Below are 27,606 nucleotides of genomic sequence, written 5' to 3'. Positions count from 1 at the left end.
AGGAAAGGAAGGGGCACTTCCGGCGCGTGGTGGGCGATCGGGAGGTAGAGAGACCGGTGCCTGTAAATCGGATGGCGCACCCGGCAGCAAACCTCGACCTTGAATACGGAATTATTATGGATAGTGCAGAACTAGAAGCCACGAACGACCAAAATGCCTTACACATCTACACGGATGGGAGTAAGATGGAAGGCAAAGTCGGGGCAGCACTGTCCATATGGAAAGATGAAGTCGAGGTTGGCTCAAAAAGATATAGGCTCGAACCCTACTGTACAGTCTACCAGGCGGAGTTGTTGGCGCTGGCGAGGGCCACTAGAGTGATAATGGGATCAGAGGCGAGTGAGTTCTGTATTTTTTGTGACTCAAGAGCGGCGTTAGACTCGTTAGTAAACAATGATTGCTATCACCCGTTGGCCGTGGAAGCTAGAGAGAACATTATAGCACTACAAAGAATAGGCAAAATAATAAAAATATTGTGGATCAAGGCCCACGTGGGAACTAAAGGAAATGAAAGAGCTGACAAATTGGCAAAGGAAGCGGCCCTTAAACTAAAAACTAAAGCGGACTACAGCGCGTGCCCGGTGTCCTATATTAAAACGCAAATAAGGGGAACCTCTATAAAAGAATGGCACCGTAGATATGACGACGGGGAAACAGCATCGGTCACGAAGGCCTTCTTTCCACGGGTGGAGACGGCGTACCCTATTGTGAGGAAACTGAAATTTGACCAAACATTGACACAACTTATGACTGGACACGGGGGGTTTCTGTCTTATCTGTATCGGTTTAAGCTGAGAGACAGTCCGGCATGCCCATGCGACTCAATATACGACGAAACGCCCTTACACGTTATAACAGAATGTGCCATATTTAGCCGGGAGAGACAAGACCTAGAAACTAAGATAAAAATCCAAATTTGTACAATAGAAATAAAAAACATTATGGAAAATAAAAAAGTAAGAGACAGTTTTATAACGTATTGTAAAGATATAGTTAGTAAAGTCATAAGTAAAAATAAATAATAGACACACATATGATTACGTATATCATAAGTATATATTAACATATGATAAGAAATAGTAATATAATGTAAGTTAGATAAGATATGCAAATAAGAATGTAAATAAACTGTAAAAATTAGATATTAACAATTGTAATAGTATATAAGAAACGAAAATAGATAATAAGCAACTTAGATAATAGTAATAGTGTAAATAATAAATGTTTAAATGTAGAGTGATAGCTATAAGTCACATAATAAAACAAAAGAACTTAAAATTATTGAACCTGTACAAAATATAAAAAATAGAGTTTAGATAAAGTAGGCCGAAATCCCAGCGGCAATAATGTGAAAGAAGTGCGTGGATGTGACGTATGGGTATAGATGCGGAAGGATGATTGATAGAACTAGAATGAATGAGGTACAACAGGTCTCCAATTAATTTGGAGGAGAGATTAGTTTATATAAAACAAAAAACCTAACCTAACCTAACCTAACCTAACCTAACCTAACCTAACCTAACCTAACCTAACCTAACCTAACCTAACCTAACCTAACCTAACCTAACCTAACCTAACCTAACCTAACCTAACCTAACCTAACCTAACCTAACCTAACCTAACCTAACCTAACCTAACCTAACCTAACCTAACCTAACCTAACCTAACCTAACCTAACCTAACCTAACCTAACCTAACCTAACCTAACCTAACCTAACCTAACCTAACCTAACCTAACCTAACCTAACCTAACCTAACCTAACCAGCGAACGGCTACCTACGCTAGTATGACGGCGACTCAGGGAGAGAAGTCGTCACGCGGGCGAACCACGCTGCACTCTATGGTGATCTCCTCGAAAGTGGAAACAGATTCGGGAGAGGAGGTACTCGAGAAAGTTCGACATGCAATGGATGCCAAAGAAGGTTGGATAAAGGTGGAGAGAGTTAGGAAAGGAAGAGATAGGAAGGTGATCATGGGTTTTGGGACGAAGGAGGAGAGAAGCAAAGTAAAGGATCGGCTTGAAAAGGAAGCTGCTGATCTCACCATCGGGGAGGTGGGGAACAGGGATCCGCTCTTGATCCTCAGGGACGTCTTGCAGGTCAATACTGACGACGACATCTATAAAGCCCTGAGAAATCAGAACCGGGCTGTTTTCCGCGGCCTCGATGAGGAGGGGAGCAGAATTTCTATAAAATATAGGAAGAAAACCAAGAATCCCCATACCACCCATGTAGTAATCGGTGTTTCCCCGACTGTTTGGCAGAGGGTGGTGGAGGCTGGGAAAGTCCACATCGATCTCCAGCGGGTTAAGGCCGAAGACCAAACACCATTGGTCCAGTGCACGCGGTGCCTGGGCTATGGGCATGGGAAGCGGTTCTGCAAGGAGCCGGCGGATCTTTGCAGCCACTGTGGGGGGCCTCACCTGAAGTCGGAATGTACCGAATATCTAGCGGACGTACCTCCGATTTGCAAGAACTGCGTCAGGGCAAAAATGGACTATGCGGCGCACAACGCATTCAGCCACGATTGCCCAATACGTCGAAAATGGGACGAACTGGCCCGTTCAACGATAGCCTATTGCTGAGGGCACCCAGAATGAACTTACTCGCTACAAAATAGTACAGGCAAACCTCCAACGCATGAAGTTAGCGACCAACGAGTTGCTGATCGAAGCGAAAAATCGCGGTATATCGGTAGCCCTAATTCAGGAACCCTATGTTGGGGCGTCCAGGGTGATGAAAAGTTACAGGGGCGCAAGAATCTTCCAAAGCGCTGGCCCAAGAGACGGAACAGTTAAAGCTGCGATAGCTGTTTTTAACCCTGACCTAAACGTAGTCCAATACCCGAAGCTCACCACAAACAATATCGTGGTGGTGGGACTCCGTACCGGTGCTTGGGAGATCACGCTAGTCTCTTTTTACTTTGAGAACTCAGAGGGTGGTCAGCCCATCACTCCTGACTTAGAATATCTAGTGCGAATCGACAAAGAAATCGGGTCTAAAAAGTGGATTATTGGAGGTGACGCCAACGCTAAAAGCTCATGGTGGGGGAGTCCATTAAACGACCACCGAGGTGAGGAGATGCTGGGTGCTCTCAATGAGCTGGGGCTACACATACAAAACAGAGGGGAAACTCCGACTTTTGATACCATCCGAGGGGGTAAGCGATACCAAAGTTTTGTGGACGTAACAGCTTGTTCTGCGGACTTAATTGGCGTAGTGGAAGACTGGAGAGTTGACGAGGGCCTGACGAGCGCTGACCACAACGGCATAGTATTTAGTATTCGGCTGCAAAAATCTAAGGGCACAAAAATAAGTAGGACCACTAGGTTGTTCAACACAAAGAAAGCCAATTGGACGAGTTTTCGTGAGAAACTAAATCAAAAATTAGTAGAAAATAAATTTACCACCGCTGAACTCACGAATGTACGAAGTGCTGAACAACTTAACAACACCACACTAGGTCTTACGAAATCAATTACGGACGCTTGCGTAGAGTCGATGCCAATCAAAAAATCAAATGAAACACTTACCCTGCCGTGGTGGTCCGAGGAACTCGCAGATCTGAAGAGGAACGTTGCCACTAAAAAACGCAGAATCAGGAACGCTGCCCCAATCCGGAGGTCAAAGGTCATCGAGGAGTACCTGAAACAAAAAGAAAAGTATGAATTAGAAGCAGCAAAAGCTCAGACGGAAAGTTGGAAGGAGTTTTGCTGTAAGCAGGACAGGGAGGGTGTGTGGGAGGGTATTTACAGGGTGATCGGAAGGACAACGAATAGGGAGGAGGATCAGCCGCTGGTAAAGGAAGGGGAGGTTCTGGATGAGAAGGGCTCTGTCAAGTTTCTGGCAGAGACCTTCTATCCAGACGATCTCACTGACGCCGAAAATAGTGACCACCGTCAAACGCGAGCCGAAGCCGAAAAAGTGATTGATGGCAAGCAAGTTGAGCCCTGCGACCCACCATTCACGATGGCGGAGCTACAACAGGCCAGCGAATCCTTTAACCCGAAAAAAGCCCCGGGAGCGGATGGCTTTACTGCAGATATTTGCCAACACGTCATTAGAAACCACAGTGATGCATTTTTAATATTTTTGAACAAGTGTCTGGAATACCATCACTTTCCAGAGCTTTGGAAGAAGGCTACGGTCGTGGTGTTGAAAAAGCCGGGAAGGACTGACTATACCACCCCCAAAGCATATAGACCAATTGGTCTACTGCCAATACTAGGCAAAATATATGAAAAAATGTTGGTGTCACGCCTCAAATTTCACCTACTGCCTAAAATGAGTACTCGCCAGTACGGATTCATGCCCCAGAGAAGCACCGAGGACTCCCTCTATAATCTAATGCAACACATTCACAGGAAATTAGATGAAAAGAAAATAATTGTTCTGGTTTCTTTGGACATAGAGGGAGCCTTCGATAGCGCCTGGTGGCCAGCTATACGAGTCCGACTGGCTGAGGAAAAGTGCCCACTGAACCTCAGGAAGGTATTTGATAGCTACCTGAGGAACAGAGAGATAGTGGTTAGGTATGCGGGAGAGGAGTGCACCAAAATCACTACCAAGGGGTGCGTCCAGGGTTCCATCGGAGGACCAATCTTGTGGAACCTCCTCCTGGACCCTCTCTTAAAAAGCCTAGAGAATTGGGGTGAGTATGGTCAGGCCTTCGCGGACGACGTCGTGCTTGTCTTCGATGGTGACACCGCACTAGAGGTGCAAGGACGCGCCAATGTCGCTCTCGAACATGTTCGGACGTGGGGTGTCAAAAATAAGCTTAAATTTGCGCCCCAAAAAACAAATGCGATGGTTATTACCAGAAAACTTAAACACGACACCCCACGCTTGAGGATGGGAGGGATAGACATTGCCATGTCCAGGGAAATAAAACTCCTTGGTGTCACCATAGACGACAGGCTGACTTTCAACACTCACGTGGCGAATGTCTGCAGAAAGGCTACTGGAATATATAAGCTACTCTCCAGAGCGGCGAGAGTGAGCTGGGGTCTCAACCCTGATATAGTTAGGATTATTTATACGGCTACTATAGAGCCGATCATCCTGTACGCTGCTAGCGTGTGGGCACCGGCGGCAAAGAAGCTGATGACGATCAAACAGCTTCAAGTGGTCCAGCGTGGGATAGCGCAGAAAATCTGTAAGGGCTATCGAACGGTCTCCCTGAACTCGGCGCTGCTACTGGCTGGGATACTTCCCCTTGATCTCAGAGTGCGTGAGGCGGCCTCACTGTACGAGGCCAAGAGGGGAGTGCCCCGGCTGGAGCTGGGGGACAGGGAGATCGAGCGGGTGGCCCCAGCCATTGAGGCGCCACACCCCGCTGAGCGTATCAGCCTGAGGCTCGTGAGCCTGGTAGATCGGGAACAGTTCAACCAAAACAGTGACTTTGAAATTCGTATATTTACTGACGGGAGCAGGATTGAGGGCAAAGTCGGTGCTGCCTTGTCTGTGTGGAACAGCGAGACCGAAATAAAAGCCTTCAAGCTTGCTCTCCCAGGGTATTGCACCGTCTACCAGGCTGAACTTCTGGCTATATGCAAGGCCACACATGTAATTCTCGGACACCCAGCGTCTTCTTTTGGAGTCTACAGTGATTCAATGGCAGCTCTACAAACGGTCATAAATCATAGTTGCCTCCATCCCCTTGCAGTAGAGAGCAGAGATAAATTAACAACAGCATCTCTCCAGGGTAAGGTTGTTACCTTATTCTGGATTAAGGCTCATGCAGGGATGGAGCGTAACGAAAGAGCTGACCAGCTTGCCAAAAGTGCCGCTTTGGGCTCCAAAAGAAGACCTGATTACGATCTGTACCCGGTCTCATTCGCCAAGCGAAGCATTCGACTTGCGACGCTTGACGAATGGAATCGCAGATATCGAACTGGAGAAACCGCGTCGGTCACAAAGATATTCTTCCCGGATGCTGTGATGGCGTACCGGATGATCCGCAAAATAAAAATCGGTGGTATAATTACGCAAATTATGACAGGGCACGGTGGGTTCTCGGAGTACTTGAATCGCTTTAAGTGCAAAGAGAGCCCATCGTGCGCATGCGAGCCAGGAACAGAGGAATCCGTCCCACACATCCTTTTCGACTGCCCAATACCTGCAATGCAAAGGTTTGAATTAGGAAATAAAATAAATGAAAACATTGTAAGGGAAAATGTACCAAACATCTTAAATAGTAAAGAAAGAGACACGTTTTTAAAATTCTGTATCGAAATCGCTCAAAATGTTATAAACAGAAACAAAACAGCGTAGCAAGTAATTATGCTATCATAATATAGTGATATATATTATAGAGTAGCATAGAGTAAGGAATTAGATAAATAAAGATGTAGAGTTTAAGAACAAATCGTTAAAAATAGGATGTAAAAATCACTGTAAGAATAAAAAATTAAACAATGTACATAAAAAAGTCCTGTAAATATTATAATATATTATATAAGAAATAAGTAGAATAGTAAGAAATGTTAAACCTAGCAGCTAAAGCTCCGATTATGTTGCAGGTAGGACGCAACGCCCTGTGAGGACGGGTGTATCCAAAAAAAAAAAAAAAAAAAAAAAAAAAAAAAAAAAAAAAAAAAAAAAAAAAAAAAAAAAAAAAAAAAAAAAAAAAAAAAAAAAAAAAAAAAACAAAAAAAAAAAAACCTAACCTTTTTTTTTTTTTTTTCGGGTAGAGGGCCGAACCTCCTACGAGGTCCCCGCGCAAAAGGGGCGCGCGGGGTATGTGAGACTCAACGATCTGCATGGTGTTGTGAGCAGACCGCGGGCCCAAGGATTTTAGAGCCCACCCACTAAACGACTCCCCTGCACTCTTACACCCGACGTCCGATCCCCTCCGAGGTCAGAACCCGGATGAGGTAGGGGGGCTACCGCGGTCAACACTACAACCAGACGGCGCGGCTCACCCCAAGGACGCCCAGCCGACGGAGCCTTCGAGGCGAATCGAAGGCTCTGAAACGTCGGCCGTCTCGGTACGGCAGCCCGTCGGGCCGCCCAGACGGTGCCGCTGGTGTCCCGGAATACCCCGCTGGACCAGAACCAGCCTGCCGGGTCGGGACGCGATACACCATCGACCGGTCGCTCTATTCACTCCACGGCAGCGCGCTAGAGTGCTGGTAGCGCGCCGCGCGGCCTCACCCCCTCAGGTCGCCCCTTGACCTTCACCGGGGGGAGGCCGCCATCTACAGGGGCCGGGACGTACGGGCGTATTCCCGCCTCCGGCCCCCGGCTCGACGGCGACGGATCGGTGCGGAAAGGGAAGAGCTCTCCCTCTCTCGCTCCGCCGCCTCCTTCTGCGAGATGGTGGACTCGCAGAAGTCGAGCATCGCCTTCCAGGACGCGTCGCTGCCGAGCATCGTAGCCACGACGCGCGGCAGCGAGAGGTCCTCTCCAATGACCGCGACGAGGGCGGCGCGTTGCTCGTCGAATCCAGAGCAACGCGCCAGCGTGTGTTCCGCTGTGTCTTCCTCGTCGCGGTCCGCGCAGTGGTGGCACTGCGCCGTCGGTTCCCTTCCGGCTATCTTGTGCAAGTACCGGCCGAAACAACCATGGCCGGTAAGCATCTGCGTTAGCCGGAAGGTGAGGCATCCGCGGTCGCGGCCCACCCAGTCCGCGAGAACCGGGCGGACCGCCTCGACGGTTCGGAGGCCGGCCGACGGGTCCGCCAAGCGGCGAGACCACGCCTCCAGCACGGACCGCCGAGATTGGAGCCTCCGCGCTCGAACTACTCCTTCGCCGGGGCGCCCTTCCCCCCTAGAGCGGAGGTCGCTACGCCACCGGTAATCGGCAGCGAGCGCCTCCGCCTCCAGGTCCCAGGGTGGCGCCCCGGCGAGCAAGCACGCCGCCTCGAAGGAGACGGTGCGGTATCCTCGGATCGCCCTGACCGCGATCGCGCGCTGCGGACGTCGCAGCGCGGCGACGTTCTGGCAGGTCAGGGCGTGGCACCATACGGGCGCGCCGTATAGTGCCATCGACCGCACCACCCCCATGTAGAGGCGGCGCGCCACCTGATCGGGACCCCCGACGTTTGGAAGCAGCCGGCTCAAAGAGCCGGCCGTCGCCATCAGTCGAGGGCCCAACTTCGCAAAGTGAGCGCGGAAGTTCCACCGACCATCCAGTTCAAGGCCGAGGTACCGAAGACCGGTCACCCCGACCCCGACGCGGACGCCTCCGATCACGAGGTGGGCACCCAGAGGCGGCGCTCGTCCCGGCCCGTGAAACAACAGGGCCTGGGTTTTGTCGAGCGCCACCTCGAGTCCCAGCCGTCGGATCCTTGTGACGACGTGTGCCACGCCTGCGCACGCCAGACGGGCAGACTCCCGGTAGTCCCTCCCCGGAGCTACGACCAACGTGTCGTCGGCGTAACATATTACGCTCAGCCCGGGGAGGGGACCCCGAATGACGCCCCGCAGGACCCAGTCATAGCCGATGTTCCACAGCAGGGGGCCCAGTACAGACCCCTGCGGAACACCGCGCTCGACGGGGAAGTGGAACATCGCCCCACCGTGTCCGATGCACTGGATCGACCTGCCCTCGAGGTAGGAGCCGATCAGTCGGCGGAGGTATGCGGGGACGCCGTGATACTCCAGCGCCCCCGCGATCACCGACCAGGGCAGGGTGTTGAAGGCGTTCCTTACATCTAAGGATAACGCCATCGCCACCCCGCCCCGGGATACGGCTTCGTCGGAGAGGGCCCGCACGCGCAGAATTGCGTCGATAGTCGAGCGGCCCTCTCTGAAGCCGTATTGCTCCGCCGAAAGATCGGGACCCGTCTCGGTCAGGTGCCGGACGATGCGGGCCGCGACGATCCTCTCGAGCATCTTGCCCGCTTCGTCCAGCAACACGATGGGGCGATAGCCCGCGGGTGAGTCCGCGGGGCGCCCGTCCTTCCGCAGAAGGACCAGTCTGCCCGTCTTCCATTTCGACGGGAACCGTCCCGACTCGAGGCACGCTTCGAAAAGCCCCCCGAGCCGGTCCCCTAGGGCCTCGAAGGCCAAGCTCCAGACCCGGCCGTGAACGCCGTCAGGGCCGGGGGCCGCGTCCTTCGCTCTCATTCTGGACACGGCCGCATGGATCTCCGCCCCCGTGATAGGGGGAGGGGGCTCCTCGGCAGCGGGAACGCTGGGGCGACGCGGTGGCGTGCCCCACGTGGCGTCCATCTGGGGGGGCTCAAAGTCCCCCCCTGCTGCCGGCGGGAAGAGTGCCGCAACAATTTCCCGCAGCTGCCGAGGCTGGAGCCGCTCGGTCACGGGGAGCGCCCACGGCTGCAGTTTCCTGCGAACCATCTTGTATGGGCGCCCCCAGGGATCTTCGTCGAGCGACTCCAGGAGAGTCTTCATGCTCTGCTTCTTGGCCTCGCCGATGGCCAGCTGCAGCGCCGTCTGCTTTTGACGACAGTCAGCGTGCAGCTGGGCCGCCGTCTCCGCGAACGCAGCGTCGCGACGACGGCGGCGGCGGTGGCGTGCGCTCCGGCGGCGCGCCCTCACGCACTCCTCGCGGAGTCTTGCGATCTCGGGCGACCACCAGAACGCACCCCCACGTGGTGCTCGGGGGCCGACCCGGGGCATGGCGGCATCGCAAATGTTTGCCATGGTGCCCCGGAACCAGTCGACCTCCGCATCCACGTCCGCGAGCCGCGCGGGTTTTGGCGCCCACGCAGCAACAGCGGCCGCCTCCATCAGCAACTCCTTGTTCATCCTTTTCAAGGCCCACCTGGGGAACGAACGGGGCGCACCTTGCGGGAGCTCCTCCTCACCGCGGGCGCCCGCGGCTGACGACGAAGACAAGGAGGAGGCGGAGAGCTCAAATCGGACGTATCTGTGGTCCGAGAGCGTCTCCGCCCCCTCGAGTACGCGCCAGCCGCGGGTGCGGCGCACGGCGGACGGGGACGCGAACGTCACGTCCACGTGGGATTCCCCGTTCCACCGCACGCAAGTCGCGACCGTGCCTCTGTTTAGGAGACAGAGGCTGGTCGCGATCGCCCACTCCGAAAGGGCCTCGCCTCGCGCATCCGTGCGGGGGGAACCCCAAGCCGTGCACTTGGCATTGAAGTCCCCCGCTACGATGACAGGGCGGGACCCGAGGCGGTGTAAAAGCGCCTCGAGCCCGCCCAGAAACCGCTCGAACTCGGCGAGGCTCCTGTTCGGAGAAAAGTACGCCCCGATCACGACGGTCCCGTCGATCCTAGCCGCGACGTACCCGGGTCCCCTGGCCACCATATCCAAGGGGGGTAACGCCGCGGACTGTCTCAACACAATGGCCACGGAGCCGTCGACGTCCCCGATCCAGCAGTCCTGGTCGGTGGGGACGAAGTACGGCTCCGCGGCGACAGCGACGTCGATTGACCACTCCGCCATGGTGTGGACGAGGAGATCCTGTGCCCTGGCGGAGTGGTTCAAATTACTTTGGAGGAAGCGATGGACGCAACCCATTACGGGGCTACGTCCATCACTCCCTCGTCTGTCCCGCCTTGCGGCTGCTCTGGTGCCGCGGCGGGAGCTGACTCACCGGCTGCCCTTTTTGCAGCCGGCTTCTTTTTCTTTCCGCCCCTCCTCGTTTTTGTAGAGGAGGGGGCGGATTTACACGCCGGGCCCCCGGCCCGGTGGTCGGCCTTCCTTTTGGCCGCGTCGCACAAGACGCAGTGCGGCGCGGCTGTGGTGCAGGAGGCTGCCTTGTGCCCCGGTTGGCCGCAGCGGAAACACAAGCCGCTGCGGTCCACGGTCGACGGGCACTTGGCGAGGCCGTGGCCGGTGCCGAAGCACCGAAGACAGCGCCACGGCCTGGCATCCTGCAGCTGCACGTGGGCCACTACCCAGCCCACGCGCAGCCTTCCTGGGCTGTCGGAAGGCCGCCCCTGTGGAGGGGTGGCGAGGAGGGTCGCCGTTGCAATCGGGCAACGCGCCCACGCCGTCCGGGTTCCGGAATATGTCACCCGGAGCTCTCCGACTTTGACGTCGGCGAGGGCGCAGTTGCCCTGCGACGCGATGGCCGCGGCGACCTCCTCTTTCGTGGCGCACTCGTCGAGGCCCGTGATTTTTACTTCTCCCATCTTCACGGGCCGCGCGATGCGCACCACCTCGGGGTCCGGCAGGATCTCCCTCAGCCGGGCCGCCAATTTTTCGGCCGCGGCGTTTGTGTTGGGGCCGGGGCACTCTATAAGACGAGCCCCGTTGGCCGTCTGCCGGACCTTGATGCCCCCCTCCACGCCGAGGGCGTCCACATTCACGCCGCCGCGCGCCTGGGTCATCACCTCGTGGTAGGTGATGCCCTTTTCTTTGCCGGCGGGCAGCAGCTCCACTACCACTGCAGCCGACCGCGGGGCGCGCGGCCTCCTTCTTCCAGTTCGGCCCCTCGGCTCCGCTCGACCCTCTTGGCGGGGAGCGGCGGCCGCAGGGGCGGGCTTGGGGCGCGGCGCAGGAGGCGCCGCCACCTTTTTGGGCCCGCGCCGCACTACCGTCGTCCAGGCCTCTTCCATATTGGCCGGGGCAGGGGGCAGTGGGCGGGGCAGGGGGGTCGGGGCCGGTTTGGCGGCGTTGACGCCCCCCTTCTTCTTATTTCGGCTCCTGCCGGGCCCCGCCTTCGCAGGCTGGGACGGGGCAGGAGCAGTCGTCTTAGTCTTCCGCTGGCCGGTGACTGGTGCTCCTGAGGGGGCGGGTTTTGGTGCCCCCGTATTTTGTTGGTTCCGCGATGGTCCAGGCTTGGCCGGAACAGTAGCCGAGGCGACCGGGCGTGCCGCAGGTGTCGCGCCCTTTGTAGGGCCGCCATACGTTCTGACGGCCACTGTTTTCCGGGGTGCTGGCACGGGCGCACTGCCTTTCGCCTCATGGGCGAGGGGCGGCCTCGCACGCTCCACCCTGGAGCTGCGTGCTTCCTGTATGAGGAGCTGCCGCCTCAGCTCCTCGACCTCAGTGAGGCCTTCTACTTCGGGCGGAGGAAGGACAGGGGCCGAGCTGCGTTGCCGCTCAATGAGGTCGGCAACCATCGTTCGCAACTCGGCCATGTCCACTCTAAGTTGCCCATTCGCCGCCTGAAGTTGGCCATTCTCGGCCGATACTTGCTCGAGGCGGGTGTGCAGCAGGGCCACTTCCTGCCGCAAGCCCGCCGTCTCCACGGTTGTGGTGCGGTCCACAACGTCCTGCAGCCTCTCCTCCAGTGTGGCGGCCGCCGATTTCATGGCCGACACTTCGGTGCCCTTGAGGCCTCCAGTCGATTTGGCTGCAATAGTCGCAACTATTTTGCCAACTATCTGACAAGATCGGAGGGGGTCAGAGGGACCCACCAACGTCAGGGCTCTCTGTAGGCGCTCAATCTCTTCTAGCTTCCTTTCCTTTTTATTTTTCGCCTCACGGCAGGCGGCCCTGGACTGCGCCGAAGAGGCAGCGTCCAGTCCGCAAGACGACGGCTTGTCAAAGTCAGTGGCGGGCGGCGCCGAAGCAGCCGCCGGCCCTTCCGCCAACGCCATGTACTTGGCGCTGGAAGGCTCTCCTTCCGACGAGTCGGACTGAGCGGAGGATGCCGGCTGTCGAGCCGACTTCCGCTTCCGTCGTGTCCGCTGTCGGGTGCTGTCCACTAACAGCGCTGGCGTCTCCCGCCCACTAGACGCATCGCCCCTCGCGGAGCTCCGCGCCGAGTGCAACGAGATCAAACTCTCGCAGCGCTCGAGTAGCACGGTTGGGACTCTGTCCCTTACGCGACCCGTGCTGTCGCCCCCTTCCTCGTGGCAGTGTGTGCCCCCCCCAGAAACGGTGGGGCAGCGTGCGGCCGATCGCTCGACCGCACGGAGGGATTCTCCCCCCGCGGAGCGGGAGGTACCCTCCTGGGGTAATAAGTTCTTCACAGGTGCCATTTTTCATTTTTCCTTTTTGATTAACCAGGGGTCGGTCCCCTGGGGTCTGGTTGGTACCCTTGGGACTGGACTCCCTCCAGCCATTCATCCCATCGCCGGGCACCAGAGCTTAGGATTGGGGCATTTTTTAAAGAGGTTTACGTCCTCGCGGCCCCGTGCCTCGCGGCAGCGGCCCCCGTCCCCCACGCGGTGAGGATTACGGGTTGGCCGGCGGCCCGCCGAGTGCAACGAGCAACACGGCAGACCACCGCCCGACGCTCAAAAGAGCAGCAACGACGAAGCCACGCCGGTATACCGGTACCCCCCTCTGGAGGGCGTGCCCCTGTAGCCGAAGCCGGGGACATGGCGACCAGCGGCCGGAAGATGCGTAAGCAACGCCGGCTCACTTCTCCATCGAAAAGGCAGGCCAAAAGTGGCCCACCATCTCCCATGGGTTACGTCCGAAACGGGTCGGACGTGACCCGAAGAAAAACAAAAAAGGGGGAAGAAAGGGGAAAAGAGAGGGAGCCCGAGCGTCTCCAGGAGGAACACCCTTCAGCGAGTGAAGGGCGTGGAGAGCCCGCAACTCCCCCTGCTGGTTTTGGTCCGCGTCATCCGATCTCTTTCGTTGCAAGGCCTAACTAGGCTACCCTACTCCTACATCTAACCTACCTCCCTAACACCTAAGAATCCTTGCAACGAAAAAGATCGGACGATACCCCTGGGAGTGGGACTGTTCCCAGAGGATCCCGTTATCCGCCACCTACGGACGCGCCCGGTGGAAGTCCAGCAAAACTCCCCCACAGACGGAGCCCCCGGCCACGCAGAGTGCGCGCCGGGGGGCCCGCCCAGGTCCCTCGGGGGGTCAGGGCAACCTTTTTTTTTTTTTTTTTTTTTTTCGGGTAGAGGGCCGAACCTCCTACGAGGTCCCCGCGCAAAAGGGGCGCGCGGGGTATGTGAGACTCAACGATCTGCATGGTGTTGTGAGCAGACCGCGGGCCCAAGGATTTTAGAGCCCACCCACTAAACGACTCCTCTGCACTCTTACACCCGACGTCCGATCCCCTCCGAGGTCAGAACCCGGATGAGGTAGGGGGGCTACCGCGGTCAACACTACAACCAGACGGCGCGGCTCACCCCAAGGACGCCCAGCCGACGGAGCCTTCGAGGCGAATCGAAGGCTCTGAAACGTCGGCCGTCTCGGTACGGCAGCCCGTCGGGCCGCCCAGACGGTGCCGCTGGTGTCCCGGAATACCCCGCTGGACCAGAACCAGCCTGCCGGGTCGGGACGCGATACACCGTCGACCGGTCGCTCTAATCACTCCACGGCAGCGCGCTAGAGTGCTGGTAGCGCGCCGCGCGGCCTCACCCCCTCAGGTCGCCCCTTGACCTTCACCGGGGGGAGGCCGCCACCTACAGGGGCCGGGACGTACGGGCGTATTCCCGCCTCCGGCCCCCGGCTCGACGGCGACGGATCGGTGCGGAAAGGGAAGAGCTCTCCCTCTCTCGCTCCGCCGCCTCCTTCTGCGAGATGGTGGACTCGCAGAAGTCGAGCATCGCCTTCCAGGACGCGTCGCTGCCGAGCATCGTAGCCACGACGCGCGGCAGCGAGAGGTCCTCTCCAATGACCGCGACGAGGGCGGCGCGTTGCTCGTCGAATCCAGAGCAACGCGCCAGCGTGTGTTCCGCTGTGTCTTCCTCGTCGCGGTCCGCGCAGTGGTGGCACTGCGCCGTCGGTTCCCTTCCGGCTATCTTGTGCAAGTACCGGCCGAAACAACCATGGCCGGTAAGCATCTGCGTTAGCCGGAAGGTGAGGCATCCGCGGTCGCGGCCCACCCAGTCCGCGAGAACCGGGCGGACCGCCTCGACGGTTCGGAGGCCGGCCGACGGGTCCGCCAAGCGGCGAGACCACGCCTCCAGCACGGACCGCCGAGAGTGGAGCCTCCGCGCTCGAACTACACCTTCGCTGGGGCGCCCTTCCCCCCTAGAGCGGAGGTCGCTACGCCACCGGTAATCGGCAGCGAGCGCCTCCGCCTCCAGGTCCCAGGGTGGCGCCCCGGCGAGCAAGCACGCCGCCTCGAAGGAGACGGTGCGGTATCCTCGGATCGCCCTGACCGCGATCGCGCGCTGCGGACGTCGCAGCGCCGCGACGTTCTCGCGGGTCAGGGCGTGGCACCATACGGGAGCCCCGTATAGTGCCATCGACCGCACCACCCCCATGTAGAGGCGGCGCGCCACCTGATCGGGACCCCCGACGTTTGGAAGCAGCCGGCTCAGAGAGCCGGCCGTCGCCATCAGTCGAGGGCCCAACTTCTCAAAGTGAGCGCGGAAGTTCCACCGACCATCCAGTTCGAGGCCGAGGTACCGAAGACCGGTCACCCCGACCCCGACGCGGACGCCTCCGATCACGAGGTGGGCACCCAGAGGCGGCGCTCGTCCCGGCCCGTGAAACATCAGGGCCTGGGTTTTGTCGAGCGCCACCTCGAGCCCCAACCGTCGGATCCTGGTGACGACGTGTGCCACGCCTGCGCACGCCAGACGGGCAGACTCCCGGTAGTCCCTCCCCGGAGCTACGATCAACGTGTCGTCAGCGTAACAAATTACGCTGAGCCCGGGGAGGGGTCCCCGAATGACGCCCCGCAGGACCCAGTCGTAGCCGATGTTCCACAGCAGGGGGCCCAGGACGGACCCCTGCGGAACACCGCGCTCGACGGGGAAGCGGTACATCGCCCCACCGTGTCCGATGCACTGGATCGACCTGCCCTCGAGGTAGGAGCCGATCAGTCGGCGGAGGTATGCGGGGACGCCGTGATACTCCAGCGCCCCCGCGATCACCGACCAGGGCAGGGTGTTGAAGGCGTTCCTTACATCTAAGGATAACGCCATCGCCACCCCGCCCCGGGATACGGCTTCGTCGGAGAGGGCCCGCACGCGCAGAATTGCGTCGATAGTCGAGCGGCCCTCTCTGAAGCCGTATTGCTCCGCCGAAAGATCGGGACCCGTCTCGGTCAGGTGCCGGACGATGCGGGCCGCGACGATTCTCTCGAGCATCTTGCCCGCTTCGTCCAGCAACACGATGGGGCGATAGCCCGCGGGTGAGTCCGCGGGGCGCCCGTCCTTCCGCAGAAGGACCAGTCTGCCCGTCTTCCATTTCGACGGGAACCGTCCCGACTCGAGGCACGCTTCGAAAAGCCCCCCGAGCCGGTCCCCTAGGGCCTCGAAGGCCAAGCTCCAGACCCGGCCGTGAACGCCGTCAGGGCCGGGGGCCGTGTCCTTCGCTCTCATTTTGGACACGGCCGCATGGATCTCCGCCCCCGTAATAGGGGGAGGGGGCTCCTCGGCAGCGGGAACGCTGGGGCGACGTGGAGGTGTGCCCCACGTGGCGTCCATCTGGGGGGGCTCAAAGTCCCCCCCCGCTGCCGGCGGGAAAAGCGCGGAAACTATCTCCCGCAGCTGCCGAGGCTGGAGCCGCTCGGTCACCGGGAGCGCCCACGGCTGCAGTTTTCTGCGAACCATCTTGTATGGGCGCCCCCAGGGATCTTCGTCGAGCGACTCCAGGAGAGTCTTCATGCTCTGCTTCTTGGCCTCGCCGATGGCCAGCTGCAGCGCCGTCTGTTTTTGACGACAGTCAGCGTGCAGCCGGGCCGCCGTCTCCGCGAACGTAGCGTCGCGACGACGGCGGCGGCGGTGGCGTGCGCTCCGGCGGCGCGCCCTCACGCACTCCTCACGGAGTCTCGCGATCTCGGGCGACCACCAGAACGCACCCCCACGTGGTGCTCGGGGGCCGACCCGGGGCATGGCGGCATCACAAATGTTTGCCATGGTGCCCCGGAACCAGTCGACCTCCGCATCCACGTCCGCGAGCCGCGCGGGTTTTGGCGCCCACGCAGCAACAGCGGCCGCCTCCATCAGCAACTCCTTGTTCATCCGTTTCAAGGCCCACCTGGGGAACGAACGGGGCGCACCTTGCGGGAGCTCCTCCTCGCCGCGGGCGCCCGCGGCTGACGACGACAAGGAGGAGGCAGAGAGCTCGAATCGGACGTATCTGTGGTCCGAGAGCGTCTCCGCCCCCTCGAGTACGCGCCAGCCGCGGGTGCGGCGCACGGCGGACGGGGACGCGAACGTAACGTCCACGTGAGATTCCCCGTTCCACCGCACGCAAGTCGCGACCGTACCTCTGTTTAGAAGACAGAGGCCGGTCGCGATCGCCCACTCCGAAAGAGCCTCGCCTCGCGAATCCGTGCGGGGGGAGCCCCAAGCCATACACTTGGCATTGAGGTCCCCCGCGACGATGACAGGGCGGGACCCGAAGCGGTGCAAGAGCACCTCGAGCCCGCCCAGAAACCGCTCGAACTCGGCGAGGCTCCTGTTCGGAGAAAAGTACGCCCCGATCACGACGGTCCCGTCGATCCTAGCCGCGACGTACCCGGGTCCCCTGGCCACCATATCCAAGGGGGGTAACGCCGCGGACTGTCTAAGTACGATGGCCACGGAGCCGTCGACGTCCCCGATCCAGCAGTCCTGGTCGGTGGGGACGAAGTACGGCTCCGCGGCGACAGCGACGTCGATTGACCACTCCGCCATGGTGTGGACGAGGAGATCCTGTGCCCTGGCGGAGTGGTTCAAATTACTTTGGAGGAAGCGATGGACGCAACCCATTACGGGGCTACGTCCATCGCTCCCTCGTCTGTCCCGCCCTGCGGCTCGACAACAGCCGCGGCGGGAACTGACTCGCCGGCTGCCCTTGTTGCAGCCGGCTTCTTTTTCTTTCCGCCCCTCCTCGTTTTTGTAGAGGAGGGGGCAGATTTACACGCCGGGCCCCCGGCCCGGTGGTCGGCCTTCCTTTTGGCCGCGTCGCACAAGACGCAGTGCGGCGCGGCTGTGGTGCAGGAGGCTGCCTTGTGCCCCGGTTGGCCGCAGCGGAAACACAAGCCGCTGCGGTCCACGGTCGAGGGGCACTTGGCGAGGCCGTGGCCGGTGCCGAAGCACCGAAGACAGCGCCACGGCCTGGCATCCTGCAGCTGCACGTGGGCCACTACCCAGCCCACGCGCAGCCTTCCTGGGAACCTTTTTTTTTTTTTTTTTTTTCGGGTAGAGGGCCGAACCTCCTACGAGGTCCCCGCGCAAAAGGGGCGCGCGGGGTATGTGAGACTCAACGATCTGCATGGTGTTGTGAGCAGACCGCGGGCCCAAGGATTTTAGAGCCCACCCACTAAACGACTCCTCTGCACTCTTACACCCGACGTCCGATCCCCTCCGAGGTCAGAACCCGGATGAGGTAGGGGGGCTACCGCGGTCAACACTACAACCAGACGGCGCGGCTCACCCCAAGGACGCCCAGCCGACGGAGCCTTCGAGGCGAATCGAAGGCTCTGAAACGTCGGCCGTCTCGGTACGGCAGCCCGTCGGGCCGCCCAGACGGTGCCGCTGGTGTCCCGGAATACCCCGCTGGACCAGAACCAGCCTGCCGGGTCGGGACGCGATACACCGTCGACCGGTCGCTCTATTCACTCCACGGCAGCGCGCTAGAGTGCTGGTAGCGCGCCGCGCGGCCTCACCCCCTCAGGTCGCCCCTTGACCTTCACCGGGGGGAGACCGCCACCTACAGGGGCCGGGACGTACGGGCGTATTCCCGCCTCCGGCCCCCGGCTCGACGGCGACGGATCGGTGCGGAAAGGGAAGAGCTCTCCCTCTCTCGCTCCGCCGCCTCCTTCTGCGAGATGGTGGACTCGCAGAAGTCGAGCATCGCCTTCCAGGACGCGTCGCTGCCGAGCATCGTAGCCACGACGCGCGGCAGCGAGAGGTCCTCTCCAATGACCGCGACGAGGGCGGCGCGTTGCTCGTCGAATCCAGAGCAACGCGCCAGCGTGTGTTCCGCTGTGTCTTCCTCGTCGCGGTCCGCGCAGTGGTGGCACTGCGCCGTCGGTTCCCTTCCGGCTATCTTAAAGAGGTACCGGCCAAAACACCCATGGCCGGTCAACATCTGCGTCAGCCGGAAGGTGAGGCATCCGCGGTCGCGGCCCACCCAGTCCGCGAGGACCGGACGGACCGCCTCGACGGTACGGAGGCCGGCCGACGGGTCCGCCAAGCGGCGAGACCACGCCTCCAGCACGGACCGCCGAGATTGGAGCCTCCGCGCTCGAACTACTCCTTCGCCGGGGCGCCCTTCCCCCCTAGAGCGGAGATCGCTACGCCACCGGTAATCGGCAGCGAGCGCCTCCGCCTCCAGGTCCCAGGGTGGCGCCCCGGCGAGCAAGCACGCCGCCTCGAAGGAGACGGTGCGGTATCCTCGGATCGCCCTGACCGCGATCGCGCGCTGCGGACGTCGCAGCGCGGCGACGTTCTGGCGGGTCAGGGCGTGGCACCATACGGGCGCGCCGTATAGTGCCATCGACCGCACCACCCCCATGTAGAGGCGGCGCGCCACCTGATCGGGACCCCCGACGTTTGGAAGGAGCCGGCTCAAAGAGCCGGCCGTTGCCATCAGCCGAGGGCCCAACTTCTCAAAGTGAGCGCGGAAGTTCCACCGACCGTCCAGTTCGAGGCCGAGGTACCGAAGACCGGTCACCCCGACCCCGACGCGGACACCTCCGATCACGAGGTGGGCACCCAGAGGCGGCGCTCGTCCCGGCCCGTGAAAAAGCAGGGCCTGGGTTTTGTCGAGCGCCACCTCGAGCCCCAACCGTCGGATCCTGGTGACGACGTGTGCCACGCCTGCGCACGCCAGACGGGCAGACTCCCGGTAGTCCCTCCCCGGAGCTACGACCAACGTGTCGTCAGCGTAACAAATTACGCTGAGCCCGGGGAGAGGTCCCCGAATGACGCCCCGCAGGACCCAGTCGTAGCCGATGTTCCACAGCAGGGGGCCCAGGACGGACCCCTGCGGAACACCGCGCTCGACGGGGAAGCGGTACATCGCCCCACCGTGTCCGATGCACTGGATCGACCTGCCCTCGAGGTAGGAGCCGATCAGTCGGCGGAGGTATGCGGGGACGCCGTGATACTCCAGCGCCCCCGCGATCACCGACCAGGGCAGGGTGTTGAAGGCGTTCCTTACATCTAAGGATAACGCCATCGCTACCCCGCCCCGGGATACGGCTTCATCGGAGAGGGCCCGCACGCGCAGAATTGCGTCGATAGTCGAGCGGCCCTCTCTGAAGCCGTATTGCTCCGCCGAAAGATCGGGACCCGTCTCGGTCAGGTGCCGGACGATGCGGGCGGCGACGATCCTCTCGAGCATCTTGCCCGCCTCGTCCAGCAACACGATGGGGCGATAGCCCGCGGGTGAGTCCGCGGGGCGCCCGTCCTTCCGCAGAAGGACCAGTCTGCCCGTCTTCCATTTCGACGGGAACCGTCCCGACTCGAGGCACGCTTCGAAAAGCCCCCCGAGCCGGTCCCCTAGGGCCTCGAAGGCCAAGCTCCAGACCCGGCCGTGAACGCCGTCAGGGCCGGGGGCCGCGTCCTTCGCTCTCATTCTGGACACGGCCGCATGGATCTCCGCCCCCGTGATAGGGGGAGGGGGCTCCTCGGCAGCGGGAACGCTGGGGCGACGCGGAGGCGTGCCCCACGTGGCGTCCATCTGGGGGGGCTCAAAATCCCCCCCCGCTGCCGGCGGGAAAAGCGCAGAAACTATTTCCCGCAGCTGCCGAGGCTGGAGCCGCTCGGTCACCGGGAGCGCCCACGGCTGCAGTTTCCTGCGAACCATCTTGTATGGGCGCCCCCAGGGATCTTCGTCGAGCGACTCCAGGAGAGTCTTCATGCTCTGCTTCTTGGCCTCGCCGATGGCCAGCTGCAGCGCCGTCTGCTTTTGACGACAGTCAGCGTACAGCCGGGCCGCCGTCTCCGCGAACGTAGCGTCGCGACGACGGCGGCGGCAGTGGCGTGCGCTCCGGCGGCGCGCCCTCACGCACTCCTCACGGAGTCTCGCGATCTCGGGCGACCACCAGAACGCACCCCCACGTGGTGCTCGGGGGCCGACCCGGGGCATGGCGGCATCACAAATGTTTGCCATGGTGCCCCGGAACCAGTCGACCTCCGCATCCACGTCCGCGAGCCGCGCGGGTTTTGGCGCCCACGCAGCAACAGCGGCCGCCTCCATCAGCAACTCCTTGTTCATTCGTTTCAAGGCCCACCTGGGGAACGAACGGGGCGCACCTTGCGGGAGCTCCTCCTCACCGCGGGCGCCCGCGGCTGACGACGACGACAAGGAGGAGGCGGAGAGCTCGAATCGGACGTATCTGTGGTCCGAGAGCGTCTCCGCCCCCTCGAGTACGCGCCAGCCGCGGGCGCGGCGCACGGCGGACGGGGACGCGAACGTCACGTCCACGTGAGATTGCCCGTTCCACCGCACGCAAGTCGCGACCGTGCCTCTGTTTAGGAGACAGAGGCCGGTCGCGATCGCCCACTCCGAAAGGGCCTCGCCTCTCGCATCCGTGCGGGGGGAACCCCAAGCCGTGCACTTGGCATTGAAGTCCCCCGCGACGATGACAGGGCGGGACCCGAGGCGGTGCAAAAGCGCCTCGAGCCCGCCCAGAAACCGCTCGAACTCGGCGAGGCTCCTGTTCGGAGAAAAGTACGCCCCGATCACGACGGTCCCGTCGATCCTAGCCGCGACGTACCCGGGTCCCCTGGCCACCATATCCAAGGGGGGTAACGCCGCGGACTGTCTCAACACAATGGCCACGGAGCCGACGACGTCCCCTATCCAGCAGTCCTGGTCGGTGGGGACGAAGTACGGCTCCGCGGCGACAGCGACGTCGATTGACCACTCCGCCATGGTGTGGACGAGGAGATCCTGTGCCCTGGCGGAGTGGTTCAAATTGCACTGGAGGAAGCGGTGGACGCAACCCATTACGGGGCTACGTCCATCGCTCCCTCGTCTGTCCCGCCCTGCGGCTCGTCTGGTGCCGCGGCGGGAACTGACTCACCGGCTGCCCTTGTTGCAGCCGGCTTCTTTTTCTTTCCGCCCCTCCTCGTTTTGGTTGAGGAGGGGGCGGATTTGCACGCCGGGCCCCCGGCCCGGTGGTCGGCCTTCCTTTTGGCCGCGTCGCACAAGACGCAGTGCGGCGCGGCTGTCGTGCAGGATGCAGCCTTGTGCCCCGGCTGGCCGCAGCGGAAACACAAGCCGCTGCGGTCCACGGTCGAGGGGCACTTGGCGAGACCGTGGCCGGTGCCGAAGCACCGAAGACAGCGCCACGGCCTGGCATCCTGCAGCTGCACGTGGGCCACTACCCAGCCCACGCGCAGCCTTCCTGGGCTGTCGGAAGGCCGCCCCTGTGGAGGGGTGGCCAGGAGGTTCGCCGTTGCGATGGGGCAACGCGCCCACGCCGTCCGGGTACCGGAGTAGGTTGCCCGGAGCTCCCCGACTTTGACGTCGGCGAGGGCGCAGTTGCCCTGCGACGCGATGGCCGCGGCGACCTCCTCCTTCGTGGCGCACTCGTCGAGGCCCGTAATCTTCACCTCCGCCATTTTTACGGGCCGCGCGATGCGCACCACCTCGGGGTCCGGCAAGATTTCCCGCAGACGGACCGCCAGTTTTTCTGCCGCGGCGCTGGAATTCGCGCCGGGGCATTCTACCAGGCGGGCCCCGTTGGCCGTCTGCCGGACCCTCAGGCCACCCTCCACGCCGAGGGCGTCCACATTTACGCCGCCGCGCGCCTGGGTCATCACCTCGTGGTAGGTGATGCCCTTTTCTTTGCCGGCCGGCAGCAGCTCCACTACCACTGCAGCCGACCGCGGGGCGCGCGGCCTCCTTCTTCCAGTTCGGCCCCTCGGCTCCGCTCGACCCTCTTGGCGGGGAGCGGCGGCCGCAGGGGCGGGCTTGGGGCGCGGCGCAGGAGGCGCCGCCACCTTTTTGGGCCCGCGCCGCACCACCGTCGTCCAGGCCTCGTTCATGTTTACCGGGGCCGGGGGCAGTGGGCGGGGCTGGGGGGTCGGTGCCGGTTTGGCGGCGTTGACGCCCCCCTTCTTCTTGGTCCGGCTCCTGCCGGGCCCCGCCTTCGCAGGCTGGGACGGGGCAGGAGCGGACACCGGTTTAGATGCGGGGGCCGTGGGTTTAGGTGCAGCCGCAGCGGGAGCTCGCGCGGGTGTAATCTTCTTCCCGCTGTATGTTTTTGCAGCGGGCTGCACACTCCTGCGGGGTGCCGGCACAGGTGCGCTTCCCTTAGCCTCGTGAGCGAGGGGCGGTCTCGCGCGCTCCACCTTGGAGCTGCGCGCCTCCTGTATGAGGAGCTGCCGCCTCAACTGCTCGACCTCACTGAGGCCTTCCGCTTCTAGCGGAGGAGGGACAAGGGCAGAGCTGCGTTGCCGCTCGATGAGGTCGGCAACCATGGTCCTCAACTCGGCCATGTCCACGCGCAGCTGCCCATTCTCCGTTCGAAGTTTGTCATTTTCGTTCGATACCTGGTCGAAGCGGGCGTGCATCAGGTCCAACTCCTGTCGCACGGCCGCCGTCTCCGTCGTCGTAGTGCGGTTCACCACCTCTCTTCGTCGCTCCTCTAGGGTGGCAGATGCAGATTTAAGGGCCCGCAAATAGTCGCCCTTCAGACCAGCGCTGGATTTTGTGGCGATCGCCGTCATAAGCTTTCCGACCACCTCAAAGGCTCTGAGGTGGTCAGAGGGACCTACCTCTAGTAGGGAGCGCTCTAGGCGCTCAACCTCTCCAATTGATTTTTCCTGGGCCTCACGGCGGGCGGCCCTGGTCTGCACCGAGGGGGCAGCAGCCAGTCCGCCGGAAGATATCATGTTACAATCGGTGGCGGGCGACGCTGCAGCAGTCGCCGGCCCCTCCGCCAACGCCATATATTTGGCGCTAGCGGGCTCACCGTCTGACGAATCTGACGGAGCGGAGGACGCCGGCCGTCGAGCCGACTTCCGCTTCCGCCGCGTTCGCTGTCGAGTGCTGTCTACGAACAGCGCTGGCGTCTCCCGCCCACTAGACGCGTCGCCCCTCGCGGAGCTCCGCGCCGAGTGCAACGAGATCAAACTCTCGCAGCGCTCGAGTAGCACGGTTGGGACTCTGTCCCTTACGCGACCCGTGCTGTCGCCCCCTTCCTCGTGGCAGTGTGTGCCCCCCCCAGAAACGGTGGGGCAGCGTGCGGCCGATCGCTCGACCGCACGGAGGGATTCTCCCCCCGCGGAGCGGGAGGTACCCTCCTGGGGTAATAAGTTCTTCACAGGTGCCATTTTTCATTTTTCCTTTTTGATTAACCAGGGGTCGGTCCCCTGGGGTCTGGTTGGTACCCTTGGGACTGGACTCCCTCCAGCCATTCATCCCATCGCCGGGCACCAGAGCTTAGGATTGGGGCATTTTTTAAAGAGGTTTACGTCCTCGCGGCCCCGTGCCTCGCAGCAGCGGCCCCCGTTCCCCACACGGTGAGGATTACGGGTTGGCCGGCGGCCCGCCGAGTGCAACGAGCAACACGACAGACCACCGCCCGACGCTCAAAAGAGCAACAACCACGAAGCCACGCCGGTATACCGGTACCCCCCTCTGGAGGGCGTGCCCCTGTAGCCGAAGCCGGGGACATGGCGACCAGCGGCCGGAAGATGCATAAGCAACGCCGGCTCACTACTCCATCAAAAGGCAGACCAAAAGTGGCCCACCGTCACCCATGGGCTACGTCCGAAACGGGTCGGACGTGACCCGAAAAACAAAAAGGGGGAAGAAAGGGGACAAGAGAGGGAGCCCGAGCGTCTCCAGGAGGAACACCCTTCAGCGAGTGAAGGGCGTGGAGAGCCCGCAACTCCCCCTGCTGGTTTTGGTCCGCGTCATCCGATCTCATTCGTTGCAAAGCCTAACTAGGCTACCCTACTCCTACACCTAGCCTACCTACCTAACACCTAGAAATCCTTGCAACGAAAAAGATCGGACGATACCCCTGGGAGTGGGACTGTTCCCAGAGGATCCCGTTATCCGCCACCTACGGACGCGCCCGGTGGAAGTCCAGCAAAACTCCCCCACAGACGGAGCCCCCGGCCACGCAGAGTGCGCGCCGGGGGGCCCGCCCAGGTCCCTCGGGAACCTTTTTTTTTTTTTTTTTCGGGTAGAGGGCCGAACCTCCTACGAGGTCCCCGCGCAAAAGGGGCGCGCGGGGTATGTGAGACTCAACGATCTGCATGGTGTTGTGAGCAGACCGCGGGCCCAAGGATTTTAGAGCCCACCCACTAAACGACTCCTCTGCACTCTTACACCCGACGTCCGATCCCCTCCGAGGTCAAAACCCGGATGAGGTAGGGGGGCTACCGCGGTCAACACTACAACCAGACGGCGCGGCTCACCCCAAGGACGCCCAGCCGACGGAGCCTTCGAGGCGAATCGAAGGCTCTGAAACGTCGGCCGTCTCGGTACGGCAGCCCGTCGGGCCGCCCAGACGGTGCCGCTGGTGTCCCGGAATACCCCGCTGGACCAGAACCAGCCTGCCGGGTCGGGACGCGATACACCGTCGACCGGTCGCTCTAATCACTCCACGGCAGCGCGCTAGAGTGCTGGTAGCGCGCCGCGCGGCCTCACCCCCTCAGGTCGCCCCTTGACCTTCACCGGGGGGAGGCCGCCACCTACAGGGGCCGGGACGTACGGGCGTATTCCCGCCTCCGGCCCCCGGCTCGACGGCGACGGATCGGTGCGGAAAGGGAAGAGCTCTCCCTCTCTCGCTCCGCCGCCTCCTTCTGCGAGATGGTGGACTCGCAGAAGTCGAGCATCGCCTTCCAGGACGCGTCGCTGCCGAGCATCGTAGCCACGACGCGCGGCAGCGAGAGGTCCTCTCCAATGACCGCGACGAGGGCGGCGCGTTGCTCGTCGAATCCAGAGCAACGCGCCAGCGTGTGTTCCGCTGTGTCTTCCTCGTCGCGGTCCGCGCAGTGGTGGCACTGCGCCGTCGGTTCCCTTCCGGCTATCTTGTGCAAGTACCGGCCGAAACAACCATGGCCGGTAAGCATCTGCGTTAGCCGGAAGGTGAGGCATCCGCGGTCGCGGCCCACCCAGTCCGCGAGAACCGGGCGGACCGCCTCGACGGTTCGGAGGCCGGCCGACGGGTCCGCCAAGCGGCGAGACCACGCCTCCAGCACGGACCGCCGAGAGTGGAGCCTCCGCGCTCGAACTACACCTTCGCTGGGGCGCCCTTCCCCCCTAGAGCGGAGGTCGCTACGCCACCGGTAATCGGCAGCGAGCGCCTCCGCCTCCAGGTCCCAGGGTGGCGCCCCGGCGAGCAAGCACGCCGCCTCGAAGGAGACGGTGCGGTATCCTCGGATCGCCCTGACCGCGATCGCGCGCTGCGGACGTCGCAGCGCCGCGACGTTCTCGCGGGTCAGGGCGTGGCACCATACGGGAGCCCCGTATAGTGCCATCGACCGCACCACCCCCATGTAGAGGCGGCGCGCCACCTGATCGGGACCCCCGACGTTTGGAAGCAGCCGGCTCAGAGAGCCGGCCGTCGCCATCAGTCGAGGGCCCAACTTCTCAAAGTGAGCGCGGAAGTTCCACCGACCATCCAGTTCGAGGCCGAGGTACCGAAGACCGGTCACCCCGACCCCGACGCGGACGCCTCCGATCACGAGGTGGGCACCCAGAGGCGGCGCTCGTCCCGGCCCGTGAAACATCAGGGCCTGGGTTTTGTCGAGCGCCACCTCGAGCCCCAACCGTCGGATCCTGGTGACGACGTGTGCCACGCCTGCGCACGCCAGACGGGCAGACTCCCGGTAGTCCCTCCCCGGAGCTACGATCAACGTGTCGTCAGCGTAACAAATTACGCTGAGCCCGGGGAGGGGTCCCCGAATGACGCCCCGCAGGACCCAGTCGTAGCCGATGTTCCACAGCAGGGGGCCCAGGACGGACCCCTGCGGAACACCGCGCTCGACGGGGAAGCGGTACATCGCCCCACCGTGTCCGATGCACTGGATCGACCTGCCCTCGAGGTAGGAGCCGATCAGTCGGCGGAGGTATGCGGGGACGCCGTGATACTCCAGCGCCCCCGCGATCACCGACCAGGGCAGGGTGTTGAAGGCGTTCCTTACATCTAAGGATAACGCCATCGCCACCCCGCCCCGGGATACGGCTTCGTCGGAGAGGGCCCGCACGCGCAGAATTGCGTCGATAGTCGAGCGGCCCTCTCTGAAGCCGTATTGCTCCGCCGAAAGATCGGGACCCGTCTCGGTCAGGTGCCGGACGATGCGGGCCGCGACGATTCTCTCGAGCATCTTGCCCGCTTCGTCCAGCAACACGATGGGGCGATAGCCCGCGGGTGAGTCCGCGGGGCGCCCGTCCTTCCGCAGAAGGACCAGTCTGCCCGTCTTCCATTTCGACGGGAACCGTCCCGACTCGAGGCACGCTTCGAAAAGCCCCCCGAGCCGGTCCCCTAGGGCCTCGAAGGCCAAGCTCCAGACCCGGCCGTGAACGCCGTCAGGGCCGGGGGCCGTGTCCTTCGCTCTCATTTTGGACACGGCCGCATGGATCTCCGCCCCCGTAATAGGGGGAGGGGGCTCCTCGGCAGCGGGAACGCTGGGGCGACGTGGAGGTGTGCCCCACGTGGCGTCCATCTGGGGGGGCTCAAAGTCCCCCCCCGCTGCCGGCGGGAAAAGCGCGGAAACTATCTCCCGCAGCTGCCGAGGCTGGAGCCGCTCGGTCACCGGGAGCGCCCACGGCTGCAGTTTTCTGCGAACCATCTTGTATGGGCGCCCCCAGGGATCTTCGTCGAGCGACTCCAGGAGAGTCTTCATGCTCTGCTTCTTGGCCTCGCCGATGGCCAGCTGCAGCGCCGTCTGTTTTTGAC

General features: G+C 61.6%; 1 non-coding gene across 1 annotated transcript; it reads left to right on the top strand.

Annotated features, from left to right (window-relative positions):
* Positions 1 to 10,244: 10,244 nt before the first annotated feature.
* Mir2752 (microRNA mir-2752) lies at positions 10,245 to 10,383 on the top strand. Its single transcript, NR_107304.1, is given in 1 exon segment — positions 10,245 to 10,383. It is a non-coding gene; the product is annotated as a microRNA mir-2752 (primary transcript).
* The last annotated feature ends 17,223 nt before the right edge of the window (positions 10,384 to 27,606 follow it).

Source organism: Bombyx mori, chromosome 28 (assembly GCF_030269925.1).
Source record: "Bombyx mori chromosome 28, ASM3026992v2".
In the NCBI taxonomy this organism is placed as follows: Eukaryota; Metazoa; Arthropoda; class Insecta; order Lepidoptera; family Bombycidae; genus Bombyx; species Bombyx mori.
This window is presented reverse-complemented; position numbering and strand designations above follow the sequence as displayed.